The sequence below is a fragment of the Saccopteryx leptura genome, chromosome 12 (genome assembly GCF_036850995.1).
Source record: "Saccopteryx leptura isolate mSacLep1 chromosome 12, mSacLep1_pri_phased_curated, whole genome shotgun sequence".
NCBI lineage: Eukaryota > Metazoa > Chordata > Mammalia > Chiroptera > Emballonuridae > Saccopteryx > Saccopteryx leptura.
The window spans coordinates 37,984,607-38,006,707 of record NC_089514.1 but is presented as its reverse complement, the minus strand read 5'-3'; the positions used below and the strand labels follow the sequence as shown (position 1 = coordinate 38,006,707).

Sequence of the window (22,101 nt, the reverse complement as noted above, 5' to 3'; positions counted from 1 at the left end):
CAGGGGGTGTCAGGGACAGGTGCTCAGCTCGGAGAACAGCAATGCTTCTGACAAATGTTGGTGGCTGAAGCTTTGATTGTATTCAGTGGAGGGTAACCTACTCACCTCATCTTAGGATATGTGAAAAAAAAAAGGAAAGGAGGTAATAAAAGATAAATAGGGTTGTCATTAAACCAAACCAGATTGGCTCCAGATGCACAGAACATGTGGTGAACATCAGTTAGAAGCTAGGGGAATTGTGATGATCCTCGAGCTTACAACATTGGTTTTTCACAGCCTCGACCACTTTCCCGAAATGGGGCTCCACAAATCAAGGAAAGGGAGGGTTTAAAAGACTTCTGGAATGTTCCAGCTGACTCACTCCTTCCCACGTCCAAGAGCCCTGTGTGTTTGGTCTTCTTTCCCTCCATGAGAATGGTTGTGTCTCAGAGTTTTCAGGACCATGTTTCTTTGACCCAGTATATGGTGACCAAAAAGCTGAACAAAGAAAGTGTACAGAGGTTCTGCTATATTTTATTCCATATCATGTTACAAGAAAACAACAGTGACAGCTGACAAACCATTACATCTTTCATAATACAGACAAATTACAATTGGTAACAAATATGCAACATGTAGTATTCCATTCTCCTTACTATGTGTCATTTTGAAATAGAATAGTTTTCTCCATGATGCTAGCACATTTCTTAGGTACCAACTCCATTAGAAAGTACATATCTCTGTATTATACAGAAAATAAAAAGATAACAGAAAAATTAAAAAAATCCACTCCCAACTAGAGAATGTAGGTTTTATATGTGCCTCTAAATTATGCTGCTGTGGGAAGGGAATGAGAATAGGAGATTGCTGATTTTTTTTTTTTTTGAGATTAATTTTTTATTTTTTCCCTTTGTGTGTGTGTATGAGAAAATTGCAAGGCAGTAATGTATGTAGTTTCCTCTGCCTACAAGCCAGTAAGGGAGATGGAAGTTATGCACAATTATGCAGCATATTCCTATAGTATAGGGGCAGGTAATAATCTACCCCAGTATGTACAGCCTAAACTTCCTCTTATATAACAAAGATTACAAAACCAGTAATATTCACAGATGAGTATCTTATAGAGACGCATAACCTAGGGTACTGACTACACTGGCTGTCATGTACACACCAAGGACGGGATACCCAGAGGCCGTGCTTTCTCTGCAAGCCGCCTGGAGGCGCCCCTGGAAACTTTTCTCATCACTCTTGCGAGGTAGAAATAGCTTCTCACCCTTGTATCAGTGGATGGACAGCCAGCCCCTCTCTTTTTTTTTTTTTTTTTTTTTGAGCACTGCATATATATATTTTTTCATGTCCTATGTATCTTGTATTTTAAAGTCCACCATCCTGTTCCTTTAAAAATATGAGAACGAAGCCCCACACTCCGAGACTCCCGTGTGTGCAGTGATGCCGCACGGCCATGGTCCCCACGCTGGCTCATTTGTACCGGTCCAGCTGTCTGAATTCAGGCTACTCCTTCATATAAAAATAATCTCACAAAACATTCCAGTGCTTTCTCAATAGAATAATAAATCTGCGAATGAACACGTTCTGCAATGCTGTTCGTGACTGCCCTCAGCTAGAGGAGAGGGGGAGGCGGGGGAGGAGAACGGGACTGCACACAGGAGGGGCGAGGAGAGAGGGACGGACCGGACTGGGCTCTGGATGTTCTGTACTGATGGCAAGGACGGGGAAGTCAGAGTTCCTCAACAAGATTTGCTGAGAGGTATGTCTCTGTAATAAACAGACCCGCCCTCCCCACGCTGAGCACTATTATGTTTCATTTCCCAAGAGAAGCTTGCCTATGACAGGGGCATATATCTCTGAATGACTCAAACATCCTCATTGAAGTCTTTTAAACACTAAATATTTTCAAATGTTCACGTAGAAAGCTTAGTAAAGAGCAAGATTTAATCATCAGCTGCTCTTGGTTTAAACTCAGTAAAACACAAAAGTTAACGCCTCTCCCCCAAATGAACATTCAAGACAAATCACAGGCCAGGCTATTTTTAATTGCATGTAAGGTTTTCTTCTCCATATTTACTGTAAGAAATCCTAATTTAAATACACGTGAAATCAAAATACCTCTAAAGACTTCCAATGAGTTGAAATGTATGAAAGAAGAAAGGGAGAACTTTCTAGGTAGCAAATAAACACTCTAGCCTTGGGTAACTTTCACTCTTTTTAACATCAATCAGTAAATAATTCCTTGCTTAACACTTAGAAGCTTGCAATGAATGCTATTTCTGGATAGGATGGATTGTGACCTTGAATGTATTATATACTCACACCCCACTCCAGAGAAGATACCATTCTAATGTTTAGGAATTCTGGGTCCAATTCCCTAGGTATACTGGGTTTGACTGCAGAAAAGCTTTTACTTTACCTGACCCTCAGAGAACTTCTTGGTCAAACTGGCCTATCATTTCTAGACTTGATCCCCAAAAGTGCTATGCATTTCAAGTTCTTGGTCTCTCCTCCTTACTAATAGGAAATGTAAAACAATGTATGTGATGTACTTCCATAGGAATTTGTGTCCTGAGGAGCTAGGTTTCATTCTGTAGATGGATGTCCTCACCACCCGTTTGGCCTCAGGATTATCTGGGATTCTCCAATAAGGCCTGCCCACCTACGAGACCGCCCACATCAGACGACTTTCCCTCTGTCTGCATCAAAGCTCAACCAATGCCTATCCACTATTCGCTCCGAGTCACAGGCTCGCTTTCATCCTCCAAAGTCTCTCAACGCCTTAAACAAGGAAAGGAGGGCCTTTCTTTTCCCCCCTCCCAGACTTAAAGCAAGATTCCTCGTATTGCTTCTAAAACCTGCATTCAAACAGTTTTTCCAGGAGACAGTTTAAAGTCAGGGTACCCAATGATGGCCTCCAGTCAGCTTGGAATGTTTAATAGAATGTGATCTAAAGGTGCTTTGGTGTAAACAAGCCAATTTTCAACTCTGGATCACTTTGTAATTTGCTTTTTTAAAAGATTAACTAGCAAAGATGGCTTCCAGGGCTCAGCCTGCAGATCCAATTCTTGTGCGCCCAAGTTTTAAACAATTCTGTTACTCACTCTTTTCTCCATGAAGAAAAACACAAAAGTGTAAGAGTGGATGGAAAAAAAATAAGATGTTGACAAGACCCAGAAAACATGTAAAAAGTTACCTCAATCTCCAGAGGCTGAAAAGTAAGCAACTGATCCCTGTCTTTGTTCTTGATGCTTGTTTCTTCGCTTCCAACCTGCTTGGAAGACAGTCATGCGACGTGGCTTGAAAATGCTAAGCTGATTCTGATATCTCATATAAATGTGCGGTATTTCCAAGAAAAAAAAAAGAAGAAAAAAACAAAAAACACACTTGCAAATGTCTTTAAAATGTAGGCGACAGTGGGGCCCACGGCCAGGGACCGAGCTGTTGAGTCAGTTGGAGAACACAGGTTTGCTTTAGTTAAAAACTTCCTTCCTGGTGGCTGCGAAAACGAGCACTGGTCTCAAGGAAAATGCACACCGTTCCATGCCTCCACATGGCTTTCAAGTACAGACATTACTGAAGAAGTGTGAACACCAAGTGTGCTGTCTTAATACGTTTAAGACATGGTTGCTAAGAGCATAGAAACCAGAGATGCTGTTCTATGGAGGGAAACCAAACAAAACAAAACACAAAAGACTGAAAAGAAGACATGCCACGTATCAGTAAGCAAAGCTTAATGTTCACATAGTTCTTGGAAATCACAAGGTATCCAAATGCGTGCAAGGTTTTAAGTAAATTGCAGAGAAAACAGGGTCTCGGCAGCTTCGGTTTTCTTGCGAGTGAAATCCACCACAGGGCGTGAAAGGAAACTGATCTATGATTCCCTTCCTATTATTGGCCGCTTCATTAATTGTTTTTTCTTTTCTTCCCAGAATGATGACAACTTAATCCTGGAAGGAAAAGAGAAAGTTGTTATATGATTTTAAAAAATCTGACATTATTCATTTTTCTAAATTACATGAGACATCAAGATTGGTCAGGCCGACGTGAGCCTCTCTGTGTTCTCCCAGCCCTCCTCTGCTCATGTAGCTGAGGCAAAGCCATCCCTTTCACCATAGCAGCTCTTACTTCCCTTCAAGCATTTAACTCCCTGAATTTAAACGATCTGACCTCCTCTTGGATTAATATAGAGAATTCGGCAAATTTTCTTTCCCGAGTCACCTGTGGCAATACTGGTCTAAAATCAGCGCCCAGCATCATACAAACCATTAAAAGGATGTATTATCATGTTCATTTCTATGAACAAGAAACAGAAGAATGGATCATGTACATACTTCAAAAAAAAAGAAAGAAAGAAAGAAAATCAAGGTGTCTATAATTCCTCCATTGCCTATTATCAGACCTAGTTTCAGCAGAAGGAAAATTGGCGGGCATGACCTGAGTTGCCAGCCTCTTGCCAACTTCCTGCATATGACTGTGCATTTCCAATGATGACTGCTTAGACCCGGTAACTACTTCCCCTTGAATGGTTTGAGAAGAGAGAAGGATTGTTCACTCTGCTTCTTGTCCACATTTTTTTTAGTTCTTAAGCATTTTCACTGAGTCTCTAGGATGGGGAAAGGCGTCTTGCCAGGAAGAGTAAAAGGTTCAAGTCACATAGCCAGGAGATTCTATCCATCAGTCTACTCGTCATCTCCTCTTAGAAGCTCAAGGTCATGAGGCCTGGTCTGGCCTGCTTGTCCCCTTCTCCAGTGCCACCCTGGCATTTTCCAGGGCTGAGAGGAAACCTTGGCCTTTTGTGGAGAACTCACAGTTCAGTTGCCCCTACTACCCATATGGGCTGTGGTACCCAGGACTTCACCCCTGTATGGCACTATCTAGACCAAGAGAGCAATAAGTTCTTCACCCCTGTATGGCACTATCTAGACCAAGAGAGCAATAAGTTCCGACCGTACAGTTGAGAGTAGCATCCTCTCCACCCTCTACTCTTTTCCCATTTACTATGATGATTTTGTGGAAGGTTAACCTTCCATCCTTTATTTTTAATTGAGCTGAAATTCATATAACCAAGTTAAAATGAACCATTTTAAAACATATGCTTTAGTGGCATTTAGTACATTTACAATGTTGTGCAACCATCATATTTGGTTCCAAATCTGGTCATTCACCAAAGAGATATCCATATTCTTTAAATAGTCACACCCTCTCTCCCCTTGCTCCAGCGTTTGACAACCACTAATCTGCTGTGTATTTACCTGCTCTGGATATTTCATATAAATGGAATCATACAATAGGTAGCCTATTGTGTCTTCTTCCACTTAACATAATGTTTTTTAAATTCATCTATATTGTAGTGTGTATCAGTACTTCATTCTTTTTTATGATGAATAATATTCTGTTTTATAGATATACCACATTTTGTTTATCCATTCATGAATTGGTGCACATGTGAATAGTGCAACTATAAATATTCATGTACAAGTATTTGTTTGAAAACCTGTTTTCAATGTTCTGAGTAAATACTTAGGAGTAAAATTGCTGGGTTATATGGTGATTTTGTATTTAATTTTTTGAGAAACTAGCAAACTGTTTTCCACAATGGCTACGCCATTTCATATTCCCACCAGCAATATACAAATGCTCCAATTTCTCCACACCCTTGCCAACATTTGTTACTTTCTATTTTCTGTTTTTATTTTTTTCTTAATTAGGGACGACATCCTAGTGGGTGTAAACTGATATCTCACTGTAGTTTTGATTTGTATTTCCCTAATTTTTATTGATGTTGAATGTACTTGTTGGCCATTTGTCTATCTTTGTAGATATATTAGTTCAAGTCCATCACCCATTTTTAAATTGAGTTGCCTTTTTGTTGCTGAGTTGTAGGAGTTCTTCATTTACTTGTGTCTTGATTTGCAAATATTTACTTCCTTCCATGGATTGCCTTTCGCTATATTGACAGTATTCTTTGGTGCACAAAAACCTTTTAATTTGGATGAAGTCCAATTTATCCATTTTTAATTTTGTTGGTTATAAATATTTACCCTGGCCCTGGTGAGTTGGCTCAGCGGTAGAACATTGGCCTGGTATGTGGATGTCCCGGGTTCGATTCCCGGTCAGGGTACACAGGAGAAGTGACCATCTGCTTCTCCACCCCACCTCCTCTTGCTTCTCTCTCTCTTCTCCTCCTGCAGCCATGGCTTGATTGGAGCAAGCTAGCCCTGGGTGCTGAGAATGGCTCATGGCCTCTGCCTCAGGTGCTGAGAAGAGCTCAGTTGCTGAGCAATGAAGCAACACCCCAGATGGGCACAGCACCTCCCTCTAGTAGGCTTGCTGGGTGGATGCTAGTCAGTATGCATGTGGGAGTCTGTCTCTGCCTCTCCTCCTCTCACTTAATTAAAATAAAAATTACCCTTATGTTTTCTTCTGAGTTTAGGCCATATGTTTAGGTCTTTATTCATTTGAGTTCATTTTGGTATATGGTGTGAGGTAGGGGTAACATTCCATTCTTTTTTTTCTTAAGTGAGAATGGGGAGGCAGAGAGACAGACTACTACATATGCCTCAACTGAGATCGACCCAGCAAGGCCACTAGGGGCGATGATCTGCCCATCTGGGGCTGTTGCTCTGCTGCTCAGCAACCAAGCAATTTTAGTGCCTCAGGTGAGGCCACGAAGCCATCCTCAGCACCCAGGGCCAACTTGCTCCAACTGAGCCATGGCTGTGGTAGGGAAAGAGAGAGAGAGAGGAGGGAGAAAAGGAGGGGGAGAGAAGCAGACGGGCACTTCTCCTGTGTCCCCTGACTGGGCATTGAACCTGGGACATCCACACACCAGGCTGACGCTCTACCACTGAGCCAACCGACCAGGGCCAACATTCCATTCTGAAGGGTTGTCTGTCCTGAGTGAATGAGCCAAATGTAAACAAAAGTCCTTACCTTAAGTTCTGAGAGAGGTGTAGGGGTGGACGGAGAGGCTTGGAGGTAGATGGATACCACACATAGGCCCTTTGCTATGACTAAGTCTAAACTTCTCAGTTGTTATCTCAGATATTTATTGCTTGTGGAACAGTTCTCTACATGGTTCACTTGGCTACCCCTCACCCCTGCCAGGTTGTCTAGATAAGCCTTTATCAAACCCCTTCTTAAATTCCTCACCACCCCAGCAGAAATAGTTACATGGAAACTACTGCCTCAGCTGCCATTCCACACCTTGCTCTTCCAGGGAAATGAAGAAAATCTACCTTTTTCTCAGGTACTCAGTACACAGTTGCTGAATGGATAGAAAGGGGAACGGTAGAATCTGAACACCTGGGAGTGGAAGATGTTCTTGGATGTCAGGCTCCCTCATGGCACACTGCCTGAGGGAGACAGGTGCCTGCTCTCTTGCTGAAAGAGTGCATTGCTGGGTTTGGAGCAGGCCATCCACAGAGATACCAATAGCTGAGAGAGGTGGTAGGATTAACATCTTCCTGTAGGTCAGCGGTTCTCAACCTGTGGATCACGACCCAGGTGGGGGTCGAACGACCAAAACACAGGGGTTGCCGAAAGCCATCGGAAAATACATATTTCTGATGGCTTTAGCTGCAGAGAAGCCGCGCTACCGTCTGCAGTAGCGCTATTCAGCTTAAATGCACGTGCCGTTATGGATGTGCGTTCCAAACTGAATGCCTGCGGTCATGCGCAGATGTGATTGCATCATCCGTCCGGGCCTAAGGGGCGGGGAAGCGGGGGGACGCTCCACAGTCCATAGCAGCGTGGCTGCCCATCCATAGCAGCGCATTACGTGTGTCCGACGCTTGCTGACATCACCAGTAGGCGGGTGCAGCAAGCACCGGAGGACAGAAGCCTAGGAGGCAGAGAGGCAATGAGAATACATAATGCATATCAGGTATGTACATTCCGAATCATAACTGTAGCAAAATTACAGTTATGAAGTAGTCACCAAAATTATTTTTTGGTTTGGGGTCACCGCAACATGAGGAACTGTATTGCGAGGTCACGGCATTAGAAAGGTTGAGAACCACTGCTGTAGGCCAACCTTATAAAGACTTATGATACTCTGTTTGAAAAGAATACTTTGCTTTTCAGTATATGTGATTTCATGTAACAATAAATTATATTGTCACCACAACCCATGGCATGTTACAATCCTGTTGGGTTGATTTTAAAATTTTTTTTTTAGCCATTGATGGTGTTTGTCCTTGCCTTTGTCCTCATTCTTTAAATGTGATCTCTAGAAGAATCACATGTACCTAACCCAGGGCATAAGTAGAATTGGATAATAAAGAATAATATATAATAATAGTAATTGGATAATAAATGGTGAACACAGGGATTATGAATATGTCCATTTACTCAGGTTTGAGGTCAGACATTTAATGAAAGGATTCAATAATAAAAACACATACACAAAAGAAGGGAGGTGCCAATGAGTGCTGGACCTTTCCCATCTCTGTGAGATGACCTTCTAGGCCAAAATGTGCCAAGTGCCCTGACGGATACTCCACCAGCAGCAAGTGGTGTCCTTCTCTCTCTTTGGGTGACATCCGTAGTAATTTCAATTTTCAAGGACTACGTATAAGGTAGGTGAGCTTACTGCAAGAAAAATTCTTTAAAATCTAAATGTAATCATTCATGTGATGGGTGAGGATGAAGGCAAAAGGAGAGAAGGTATATGCCCTTCACAGGGAAGCAAAGTATAAAGCAATGTAAATTCTCCCCTTACATTTAATAGATTGTTGAAACAGACTGCACACACAATACAAAGAACAGTGAATATAAATTATAAGCTCCACTACGTATATGTCAACTCATGGGTCTATAAACCACTAGATTAATAGATGCCATTTTTATCTTGCTTTCTGCTTTTACAGTGTTCTTTCTCTGGAAATGAAACGTTTTAAACAAGAAATTGGGTTTTATTGATAAAATCCTTATTCAGAAATATCTACATCTAGCTTCTCAGCTATAAATATTAATTAATTGGATCGCTGGTACCCATAATGCAACTTCGTTCTGACCCATGTGCCCTATGAACTAGATATTTTTTGGATTCAATTTTCTTAAAACCAACTGTCAGCATCATGTGATGGAGGAGATGAAAAATGAAAATGAGCAGCCCCGCTGTGCAGGTGGGTGACCCGTGGGCGAGAGTCCGCCTGGTAGGATTTCTGCAGGAACCATCAGACACAGACCAATTGATTAGATCATCTCATACCCGCCACCAACTAGGCTCAAGAGACTAATTAGAGAGAGTACTGCCTGCGCAGGCACCCCATTGACACCTAATTTGCTCAGCCAAAGCCTTTGGGGAAAATGTATTATCTCTGCAGCTGCACTTCATGCATTTCTGATTCGAGGCACAGGCAAGGAGTGCTTCATCACTCTTTTGACCAAACTGAATGTGGAGCCCTCAAGTGCTAAATGCAAGCAAACAGACCCAAATTAAAACTGGGCCAGGCTCTTTCGCATTCCCTCGGTGCTCCCCGTTTAAATACCTGTGCGTACAGACACACGCGCACCCCTGTACACACAGGACCTTCACTCGCCGGCAGGGTGGCACCGCCGAGGGCCTCGGCTCAGGGTGCTGCGTGAGATCAGGTGGTTGGTCTCTCTTTCACTAGCCTACTTGCCCACTCTAAGGTATCCTGTTTGTTTTATTGTTTTTCTTAAATGAGTAAAAAGCTCTTTTTCCCCCTTCTGCATTGCCCCTTCACAAAGTATTCGTTTTTCCACAGGCATACTCAACCCCCCCCCCCCCCCAGCCTTCACTGGAGGAAAGTGATTATTTTGGTTCCGAATGAAAACAATCGTAGGTTTTCCTCTCCTTGCCTACACTGTGAGCAGGATATTCACCAGGATGTGTGTGAGGCTGTAGGGTAATCTGCTCATTTCTGAGAGCCTTCTTTGTAAATATGCCTAAAAGACAGTGTAGAATCACTCAAGTTGATAGGAAGAAAAGCTGCCGCACGGTAGTAAAGACTATAGAATTAGAGAATAATTAAGCTCTCTTCAAGGAAAAGCAATGTACATCATTTGATCAAGTTTATCCTTTATCTGTTTCTAACCTAGAATAAAACTAATTTCAACCTTTTTTCCTAAAGTAGAATCCAAACCACTGGAATATCAAAAGGCATTTAAAGATAGGTATTTGACTAATTACATGCTTTTAAAAAAGGAAATAAAAATAAAAAATCCAGACAGTGTGAAAAAATCAGGGTAGCTTTGTGTCAAATGCAGGGCTGTCCCGAATGAATTTCTGTAATGCCTGAGTTAAATAAAAACAAACCAGGACCTGTGAGGTGGTGTTCTAGAGTGGATTCACTGATTTCATGCCTTTCCACTCACATGTTGGATGAATTATTTTACCCACGTGTTCTGGTAAATTACAATTCTGCTTTGTAATTCTCACATTTATCTTATTATTAACGATTCAATGAAGATTTTGGGAGATAATATTAGCTAATTACTTTTTAGAGCAGCATTCAAAATTGGCCTAAATTGGGCACCTTGGTAGCCAGAGGATACCAGTGACCGACAGAGTAGGTACTTTTCTGAGGATATATGGGGAGTGAGTGTAGGAGAGATGCTTGAAAATCTGGGCCTTAACTAATACACAAAATGGTCTTCAGAATTTATTCTGTCTTCGTAAAAAAACAAAGTTTAGAAAGCTTCTTTTCCCTAAGTATCATATTTCTTTTTTAAAATTTTCTTTTTAAGTGAAAGGAGGGGAGACAGAGAGACAAACTTCCACATGCGCCCTGACCAGGATCCACCTGGGGCCAATACTCACGTCAACTGAGCTATCCTCAGTGCCTTATAGGCTGACGCTTGGACCAACAGAGCTATCCTCAGCACCTGGGGCCCATACTTGAACCAAAAGAGCCACTGGCTGCGAGAGGAGAAGAGAGAGAGAAGGAGAGAGGGGAAAGAAGCAGAGGGTTGCTTCTCATCTATGCCCTGACTGGGACTCAAACTCAGCACGTCCGCATGCCTGGCTGATGCTCTATCCCCTGAGCCACTGGCCAGGGCCCCCAAGTACCATATTAACAAGAGTTCACATGAAAAATAACCAGGAAAAATGAAACCTACCAGGCTGTGGCACTTTGAGTTTGATTCAGCTTAAAATACTAAGAAAAACAACCAAACCCGTATTTTGTACCTAATTCACTTTCAAGCAGAGTTGGCTACTGTAGAAAATTAAGTCCACAAATAAAGTTGCTAAACCCTAAGTGTCCAGGCAAGTCCAAATCTCTCTGAAGTGAAAATATCATATCTATATATAAACACACACACGTATGACCTATATTCACTCATATATACACAACACATATACTCAAATTTTATACCATAGACTTCATATGAATGCAAGATTCAAAATAAGTTTTAAACTTCCCACTGATTTCAAAAAATCTGCGGATGGCTTAATTTCTTCATTCTTTTGAGTGAGTTTAATTATGTTATGATTTGGCTGAAATGTAGGTTTTCTTTTGGAATATCTCAAATCAGTGTTTTCTAGTTACTCTGACACTGCACTGAAGCCCTGTGGGGGGGTGGGAAGAAATAGGATGAAACAGAAGGATGTAGAAAATTAGTCAAATCTACTTCTGTAACTTATTTCTGATTTATGATAATCACGCTTCTTCCCCCCAGAAGAGAACATGTCTTTGAAACCAGCCAGAGAATATTAATTAAAATGAATGCGGAGATAGACGGGCTTTTGTTTTAAGCTTAACAGAAGGCCCGTCATTCAAAATAGCCCAAATCCTTTAAGTTGAAAGCTGTTTGGTAACATCCATATGGATGCACAATACACTAATTGCAGCTACTGTGCGCATTTTAAGCTTCATGCCAAACTGGTGATCTTAATTAAAATTTTTTGGGCAGAGCTATAAGTCTAACATTTCAAAACAAAGCATCTCTCACACGAGGAGACTGACTTAACAAACATATCATTTCAATAATCATCATTATCAACGGACATTTATTTAAATACCCATTAAAGACCAGGCATTATATGATGGGTAATTACTTGTGGTTGAATAGAATGTTTTATGTTAATGGTGTGACTATTTATTAAATCAAATTTATGTAAATGTAAAACACAGGTCATATTTTAGACACATGGCAATTATGGGAGTATGCCCTGTCTCAGAGAAGGCCAAAAAATAGTGCAGGGAAAGTACTGATGTGGGTCTTCTAAGAAGAACTACCAAGGTGCAGTTAATGTTTTTTAAAGTTCATATGTATGTATTTGTATACATAAAGTCATATGCACATACATAAATATACTGTATGGTTGGAAATAGCTCATTGAAACAGTTTTAATGACAGAGTTAAGAACAGGAAAGCCTTCATCAAACATGGCTTATTCTTTTCAAGGATTTCATATTTGAAGCTTTATTTTCTAGCATACCTTTCCGACTGACTGGCTCCATGTGGAAATAAGTTGACTAAATAGGACTCAGACACTTGAACCTTACTTATATATTACAGCCCCACTAAACTATATTTAAATAAGCCAAAGACAAAGTCATGTAACCCAGCAGCGTGTGCATTTTCTACAACTTACAACACACCCACAAATCTCATAAACATGTCAAGCACTGAGCAGTCGGAGGAACACAAGCATTCAGGTCTGACTTTAACTGAAAGATCTGAGAGATGTGACTTCATTTTGGGGTAGATGTTTTTTCTTTTCAAATTAAAACTTGTCTGATATTATTACCCAAAGTATTGAGGCACAGGAAGTTCTGATGCTAAGGGTTTGAATTCAATATAGATGTCCTACAATTTGAATCTGTCTTGTGAATCTTCTTATGCAGCAGAAAAAAACTGCAAAGCTAAAACATGCATGTCTTTGGTGTACATGAGATGACCTATGACTGGGAAATACAGAAAGGTGTCAGCATCAACCAAAGGCCATGTTGGTTCACAGAAGAGTGTTCTTTCCAGGGTGAAAGTTTTGAGCCACCAACTCGCAATAGCCCCCTGCAGAAGACAAACACATTAGCACGCAGGCTGAAGAGGTGTGAGCAGTACCTGCGGTCTGTTTATCCCACACGCTTCCTCTTGGCTTGCTTGGGCCACATGTACTGTCCTGAAATTCACTGTTTATTGTACACTTCTCCCGGCGCTTTGCACACTTTGCAATTTCACCCAAAGTTCGCCACCCCAACCTTCCTGTCCAGCTTCTGTTAAATGTAAATGGTGCGTCGGCCTGGCGTGCAGGAGTCCCGGGTTCGATTCCCGGCCAGAGCACACAGGAGAAGCGCCCATCTGCTTCTCCACCCCTCCCCCTCTCCTTCCTCTCTGTCTCTCTCTTCCCCTCCCGCAGCCAAGGCTCCATTGGAGCAAAGATGGCCCGGACGCTGAGAATGACTGTGGCCTCTGCCTTGGGTGCTGGAATGGCTCTGGATGCAACAGAGCGATGCCCCAGATGGGCAGAGCATCGCCCCCTGGTGGGCATACCGGGTGGATCCTGGTCGGGTGCATGCGGGAGTCTGTCTGACTGCCTCCCCGTTTCCAGCTTCGGAAAAATGAAAAAAAAAAAAAGTAAATGGTGCTAGTATTTTGTGTGTGTGTGTGTGTGTGTGTGTGTGTGTGTGTGTGTGTGTGTGTAAGAGACACAGAGAGAGGGACAGATAGGAACAGACAGACGGGAAGAGAGATGAGAAGCATCAGTTTGTCGTTGCGGCTCCTTAGTTGTTCATTGATTGTTTTCTCATATGTACCTTGATGGGGGGGGGGGGCAGCTACAGCAGAGCGAGTGACCCCTTGCTCAAGCCAGCAACCTTTGGGTTCAAGCCAGTGACCATGGAGTCATGTCTATGATCCCACACTCAAGCCAGAGATACTGTGCTCAAGCTGGTGAGCCCGCCTCAAGCCAGATGAGTCTGCACTCAAGCCGGCAACCTCCGGGTTTCAAACCTGGGTCCTCTGCATCCTAGTCCGATGCTCTATCCACTGTGCAACCACCTGGTCAGGCAGTGCTCATATTTTTATTGGTGTTTTTTTAACTGCTTTTGTGAGTGCTTTGCACTGGAGACTAAATGTTTGTGTCCCCACCAGATTCATAGGTTGACATCTAATCCACATGTGATCATGTTTTGAGGTGGACTCTTTGGGAGGAGCTAAGGCTGAGATAGCAGAGACCACAGGAATGGGATTAGTGCCTTTATACGAAAGACTTCAGCAAGAAGAAGAGGCAAGTCCTCACCAGACACTGACTCTGCTGCTGCCTGGATCTTGGACTTCTTAGCCTCCAGACTGTGAGAAACAGATCTCTGTTGTTATAAGCAGCACAGTCTATAGTATTCTGTTACACAGCAGCCCAAACAGACTGAGTGGAATACATTTTGATTGCTTTGCCCCTTATTCTTTTTTTCCCATCAGCCATACAATTTTTATTGTGGTATTTTGTGGAACACAGGTTAGGAATATGGATATCATACTAGAGCAGAAACATCGATTCTTGAGGCACATTCTGATACTGTCACATGGTGACACACTATGAACACTACCACAGCCCATCATTTCCACCGGGAATATCTGCTGTCAGCAAGAAGGGTCCAACAAGGCCACACTGAGGGCGGCTGGCCGAGGGCCAGCTAAGCTCCCCACCAACTATTTCCCATGACACAGCATTACAATAAGAACAGTGCCCAAGACCAACTCTCAACTGAAGAGAAATCACGGAGTATTAACTCACAACATAACACTTTATCTACAGGTAAAGTCATCTGAGAGGCACTTTCCACAAAATTGTCATTGGTTATTTTAAAGTAGTTTGATACTGGTTACACTACTATAACAAGATACTATATTTCTATAATACCCAAGATGAGTTCTAATACATATAATCAAGGGACATCTGTATCATTAGGAGAAATAAATACCAGCATTATGTGATCATGTAGTATTTTCTCCTACCCAAAGTACATTTTCATTTATTTTCTCATTTAATGAGAGGGCCTGAAAAATAGGAACATTACCTTAAAAAGAGAAGAGATTTTATAAACTACTTTTAAAGAAGTTCTAATCCTTTCATCACTGGTTTGTCCTCTGGCCTACTGGCAGCAAGAGGCATGCTCCAGGTGTAAGTACCCATAGCAATGCCACCTTTTCCGGAACTAGGGTGCCTGTGGTCTTGGTTGTCAGGGTGGAGGGGTTTCCAGGATGCAGAGCTTTCAGTTTTGGAACTGGGGCAAACAAGAAATGCTGGGCACCCTAGCAGAAACAACACGATCAATATGTTGTCATTTCCAAGTTTATTATAAAAACAGAGCTAAAAAGCTTGGCACTTGCATACACGAACTAAAACACACTGACATTCCAATCTCAAAATGTGCGTCACCGAAGTATTACAAATGCTAAACACTGAGAACGGCCAATGGTTTGTTGATGAGAAGGTGGGAAGCGAGCCCACAGCCTTCTCATCTCTCCAAGAGAATTTTCACTTATTTCCTTGACTCTGTGTTTTAGACTTTCCCCTGTAAGTTTTCCACTGAAGCTGTGGTAGATCCATTTTGCTCTAATGAGGCTCCTGATTCAAGACCATCAACTTGTTCTTCACACAATTCTCTGTTGTACTGTCAATAGATCTGTCTATTTAAAGCCACACCTGTGGCATGGAATGGCCTGCCTATTCCAGTTCAGAAGACATTTACTGAGCATCTATTTTGCAGCGAAGCACAGCATTTAGGGTGAAAGGGGAGAATAACACAAGGACTATTAAAGCAAAATCCCAGTAGTGGTCTGCATCTGACCTGAACTGGCTCACAGAGTCAAATGTTAAAATTTCCAGGAATTTTGCAAGCCGATTGTTAAACATAGCCACCCTTGAAATTGGCAATGGAAGGAGGGATTATACCATGAGCTACAAGACAAGCTTCACCAATAGGGCCTTTTCTGCTTTGTCTCTGGAGAACCAGCTGTTAAATACTTACCAACACACCACTGTCGTCCGTAGGAGCCTCCAGAGTTTGGAAGGGGATGCTGGCCAAGATAATCTCTAAGTCCAAATTGGAAGTGGAAGTGTTATCCTAGAGGTACCAAATGAGGAAGCACTGGGCTTTGAAAGCTAAGTAATAGAGGTAGAAAGGAGGACATTCTCGAATGTCAAGGGCTCTGTCAAGTGGTGAGTGGCCAGTGGGGCAGGCACATAATTGGATGTTAGAAAACAGGAGCAGGGGAAGCTGAGGAGGAGGTGAGGATGGTGGAGCTGAGGGCCTTCCGTGCCCTGATTATGAGTTTGGGCTTTATCTGAGTATAGTGAAGAGGTCCTACAGGCTGCTGAGTGGTGAGTCCTCAGGTTCTAACCCAAGGGCAGCCACGTTCTCTTCACACAGATGAAGGCTCTGCTGCTTCCGAGACGTCTGTAGGTGAAGAGTTGTCTTCTTCTGGATGCTATTGAATTAGAAAATGCAACCAGTTCTTCAAATAACTGTTGCAACTGCTTTCAGTGCACGGGGTTTGTGACCTTTAATATTGAAAGGTCTTATTCTGCCTGTGAGACATAACCAGCGTGTCCTGGGCTAATGGTGGCATAGAAATTAACTTCTTCCCAAGGGCTGCAATTCTCCACATGTAGCCCAGGGGAGAAATACGGACATTTCCATGCACCAGAAAGATACTTTAGTTAATAAATAGTTTGTTCATAAGCATCTTTATATTTGTCTATGTATTTAAAAGGAAAAAATACGCACCGACGTCTAGCTTGACTACTTTGCTGTCCTTTATAACTCACACATGATGTACTGTTTCTGATTAACACACAACCTCAGACAGACTTTCAACTACAGACTTTTGAGTTCTGAAACAATGTCAAATCTTTTAAAAAGCAACTGCAATGAATTAGAAAACGTCATCACTACAATCTTGTCTTGATTCACTGTGGTTGCAGGATGTGGACCAGGAGTTTCAGCTCATTAAAAATATGAAGTCTGTAATGTCTGATGAATAAGACATTCACATCAACATAATTGGTTTCCTCCTGGTATAAGACAATTCAAGTGCCAACAGCTCAGTGGTTTAGTGGCAGAGCAAAGAACAATGGTTGCAGGCCTGGGGTCAATCACTTCCACTGGCAACAGAGCTGGAGAATGTAGCGACAGTAGCCAGCATAAACCAGACTCATGGGATTAAGAGATGCTTCATGCTTTTTTAGTGTCCACTTGTGGCAGACAGGAACAAAAGCACCAAATGGAGTTAAGTGTATTGAAATCTTATTGTAAGAGGCATTGCCATATGCTTTTGCTTTGCCCCAAACCAGAATCCCAAACACAAGGTGGTAAGTCAGGAATGTGACATCTTCTCTGTCACACCCGTGAATGAGGGTACATCCCAGAAAGCTCTTATTTCCTCTTCACACAGATGCTAAAGAACAAAGTCATGTCTTGTCTGGGTTATGCTGTTTGTTTTCCAGTCTGTTGGCATTAAAATTGCACCCTAAGCACCTTTCACATCTCATGATGCTCTGTTAAGTTCTTTACAAAACTTGCGACTCTGCACACTGGGGTCATTTGGAAGAAAAGAAAAAGCAGATCTAGTGACTTAGTTGTTTCATGTTATCATGGGGAAAAGAATCACTAGAGTTCCATTTTAAACACAATTACATAGATGTATAGTGTACGAAGTATACAAATATGAAACAAACAAACAAGACCAAAATAGCCCAGTCGATTCCAATGAGGTGTTTTGGTTTTGTTCCTTTTGCCATTCTTAGATTTAGTGGCTCTGCAGGAGATGTTAGGAACAATCCGCCAGGGCTGAGCCCTGGAATGGGAAGGCTCTTTGTTCTCTAATTCCTAACCTCCTGTGTTTTAGTGTCAGGGTTTATATTGTTCTCATAATCAATTATTAAGTACCTAGGTCCAATCAGGATATAAAACTACTCATACAGATTTAAATGCTGTCTCTCTCAGTCCTTCCTGATTAGGAAAACTTCTGACAGGTTGGCATGTAGAGAGAGACGGAGGTCTGGTAGAAGGTAAAGGAGCAGAGAGCAAATCTTCCTTTAGCTCCAGGGATGCAGCATGCTTCAGACTGTCTGCACACTGGAGACGCCTGACTCAGGGAAGATGAGACCTATCTGACGCAGCTAGGGTAGAAGGGAATTACTAAGATTAATGGTGTGAAATCAAGCAAAGAAATATTCAGAGGGATAGAAAACAATTAATGGCAAGAAAGGCTTTATGGTTGAACCACTTTCAAATAAAACTGTGCAAACACTACCCAAAAAATATGCAGCCATGGTCACTGTTTGGAGGTTACTGTGGAGCACTACACATGCATTACAGTAATCCCTCTTGACCATAGTTCTTTGCACTTGAAATTCTAATACAGTGCCCAACTTTTGACGGTTCAACTTACAATTTGTTAAATTCACAATGGTGTGAAAGCCCTATGAATTCAGTAGAGACTGTACTTTGAATTCTGATATTTTCCCCGGCTAGTCCTATTCTACATGGTACTTTCCTGTGGTGCTGGCTGCCCACAGTGGCAAGGTGAGTGTGTCCGCCTGAATGCCAATGTCAGTGTTCTACCCATGTTCACAGGAGGCGAGGCTGAGCCATGACAATCAGTAGGTTAGCTGTATTCCCTGCATTTTTAGACTTATGATATTTTCAATTTATGATCGGTTTATCAAGATGTAACCCTATCATGAGTTGAGGGCCATCTCTATATATATGACAGATTTCTTTGTATGCACTAAAAGAACTGCCTCTGAATTAAATCAATAAATAAGTTATAAAACCAACTTCCATTCAGTTCTTTTGACACTTGTTCTGTCCACTGTGACATAGAGTTGTAAGTACTCTAAGTGTTATGGTCATATATCTCCCCAATATTTATTAAAATTTCCAAGCATATAGAAAAACAAAAGAATTCCACTGTACACATCTATATACCCACTAAATAGGTTCTTCAATTAACATTCTAAAAGGTTTGCTTTGTACCATATCTATCATCTGCCTGTCCTATCCATTCATTCATTCATCCTATTATCTTGATGTATTTCGAAGTAAGTTGCAGAAATCAGCACACTTCACTCCTCAACATACATATCACTAATTAGAGATTTATATTTTTTAGGTCAATTTTACTTATACTGAAATGCACAAATTTTAAGTGTGTCATCTGATGAGTTTTCAATAATATGTATTATACAATGTTGCATTGTTATGTAATAGAAGAGAGAAGTTTTAATTGAGAATCTGAAAATACAATTTTTCTTACTAGAAAAGTTTACTTAATGTCCTCCCTCTTTCCTACTTTCACCAACTCAAGTGGGCAAAACACAGATAAATACAGCTGCCAAAGAAAACAAAAAACCAGGCAGAGAGCCCCGAGACGGTGATCATCCTTAACCACTCGTGAAAAAATGCTGAACTTGAGAACCAGATGAACACCGAGAAATTCTCTCCAGAGGAATGCATCTCAATAACTCTATGCAGTTTCTTTTTCATTCAGTTTCAGTTGGTTAAAAGGCCTTCTGAATTCCATTAAGAAACCCATATACCCAGGTCAAGAACGTCAGGATTAGCACGTCAGAATGCTGAAACATCAAGCAGTATTTCCACCATCTAGCCATAATTTTAGAGCGTCTCACAGAGAAAATGCCGTCCATAAAAGTTAAGTACTCAAAGCTAATTCCTTTTAAGCAAGCGGCACAATCTAGGAACACACTTTTTAAGGATAGAAATAATTTACATGGTTTCCTACATCCTCCATCAATGATAAACATACAACCAACTAACCAACCAAAACAAAACAAAATACAAAAAATCCCTACTCTCATCCGGTCTCTGCATCATGTTGCCCTCAAGAGAGATGGAGCCTGGACCATTCTCTGATGCAGGCAACTGGCACGAGGAGAAGCATAAATGGGCAGCGTGGGTCCCCCAACAGGGATCTAAGAATGATCCACAGGGTATGAGGAGCTGAGTTAGAAATTCTTTTCCCCAAACATAATCCTTCACTCTCCCTCCTTTTCTTCTTCATTAAAGTCATCTGTGATGCACTAACATTATTGCAGGATAAGAGATAGAAACTACCATATTTCTCCGTGTACAGGACCATCTCATGTATAAGACACACCTTAATTTCGGGGCCCAAAATTTGAAAAAAAAATGTATTACATAAACTTATTGAACTCAAGTTTTATTCATCATAAAATTTATACAACTTCTCATCACTGTCAAAACTCCCATCCACTAGCTTGTCCTCATCTGTGTCTGATGAAGAATCACTGTCTTCAACAATGAGCACAAAAACAAGCGTGAAAAAGTGGGAAATGCAGGTAAAAATACTACAACCACTGTCTAAGACACACCCAGTTTTTATACCCCAAATTTTTCGAAAAATGGTGCATCTTATACATGGGGAAATACCGTATGTCCACAGCACCCATTCTTACTTATTATTAAATACCATCAATTAAGCACTTTATTTCATGTGTTATCTTTGTTATTTTATTATTGTGAGTATAAAACTATTATGAGAGCTTCTCATAGCTTTGCCGATGACCCTGAACTCTTATTTTCCCTTTTAAGGTAAAACAGTGTCAGCCAAGACTTTGCAACTGTTTATAATATGTCCACCCATGCTTACCCTGCCAGAAAAGGTCCCAGATACCTCTTCTGAGCAGTGGGAGAGGATTCGTTGTGCCTCTGGTCCCCACAGCAACCTTGAAGGCAGGTAGTTTACTTTGTGGCTGAGAAAGCGGAAGCTCTTAGTGAAGTACTTCCCATTTCTACTCTCTGGACAGAGCTTGGTTTCTCTGATCATACATAGCGTTTCTGCTTAGTTAGAAGACGAGCTCATGGTCTTCTGCATCTGCTCTCCACAGACTGATCTGGCTGCGATGGTCTTCCTTTGGTTTTGTCATTTCAGGGTTGTGGTGTACCAGAACTTTGCCTATGAGCTTGGCATTCTGATGATTCTTGCTAATTTCCTTCTTCTTGGTTAAATCTTAGGTGTGGGTGTACCCTGTTCTTCCCAGGCACATGAATTGCTCGTGCTTTCCTTGCTGGGGCACAGCTACATATGGTTACACGTTGTCTCTCTCTGACCTGGCTTGATAGCACTGAGACCCCAACGACTGCAAATCCTCTGGAGCCAGTTAAGAAGGGAAAAAGAAAATGTGAAGTCAAGGATGAATCAAGATTCTTTAGTCTTATTCCAATCGGAAGGAGGTTGTCATAGCAACCACACTGAACTGTCCCTCCACCTTGCTCCTCCCACTGATCTGCTTGCTAGTTAAAGTGCTAACAGGAATTTGCACAGAATTGCTACAATTCTCTGATTCACATAATTTTACTTTTCTGCAACTTAATTTATATAATTTCTTCCCTTGAGTATTAAAGAGACTAAGAGTTCCAAAATCAAAATACACATTTTTTTTTTACCAGAGTTTCCTCCTAATCAAATGTAACAAGACCATTCCTTATTTACCCTTCTCGAGTTTCACCTTTTCTCTTCCTTGATTGCCCTTCTCTTAACACATCCCACACATATACACACCCACACTATCTGAATGTTGGTTGTTTATATATATATATATTTCCCTATTTTTCAGAAGTGAGAAGCAGGGAAACAGAGAGACAAGACTCCCACACGCACCCGACTGGGATCCACCTGGCATGCCCACTAGAGGGCGATGCTCTGCCCATCTGGGGCACTGCTCCGCTGCAACCGGAGCCATTCTAGCGCCTGAGGTGGAGGTCATAGAGCCATTCTCAGCGCCCGGGCCAACTTTGCTCCAATGGAGCCTTGGCTGCCAGAGGGGAAGAGAGAGACAGAGAAAAAGTAGAGGGGGAAGGCTGGAGAAGCAAATGGGTGCTTCTCCTGTGTACCCTGGCCGGGAATCAAACAAGGAACATCCACACGCCAGGCTGACGCTCTACCTCTGAGCTAGCTGGCCAGGGTTGGTCATTGATATTTTTAAAAGAATATTCTGTAGAGAAATTCTAAACATAGAGATAGAAGATCCTAAGCACCTCATAAACTCATAATCCTTCTACAAATAAACCAAATATAGGAAGTTAAAGGAAAAACTGGACTTAGCATAACAAAACCTAAACTTTCTTCATTTGGCATGTCTTCCTTCAA

At 41.7% G+C, this 22,101-nt stretch overlaps 1 protein-coding gene across 5 annotated transcripts in view; it reads right to left on the bottom strand.

Moving 5' to 3' along the window:
• Positions 1 to 493: 493 nt before the first annotated feature.
• CDK14 (cyclin dependent kinase 14) overlaps positions 494 to 22,101 on the bottom strand; it is a 621,136-nt gene continuing 599,528 nt past the window's right edge. For all 5 annotated transcript variants that reach the window (XM_066353824.1, XM_066353828.1, XM_066353826.1 and 2 more), the window contains one exon: positions 494 to 3,938. The gene's annotated coding sequence lies outside the window, so the exon portion shown is untranslated. The remainder of the gene's footprint in view (positions 3,939 to 22,101) is intronic.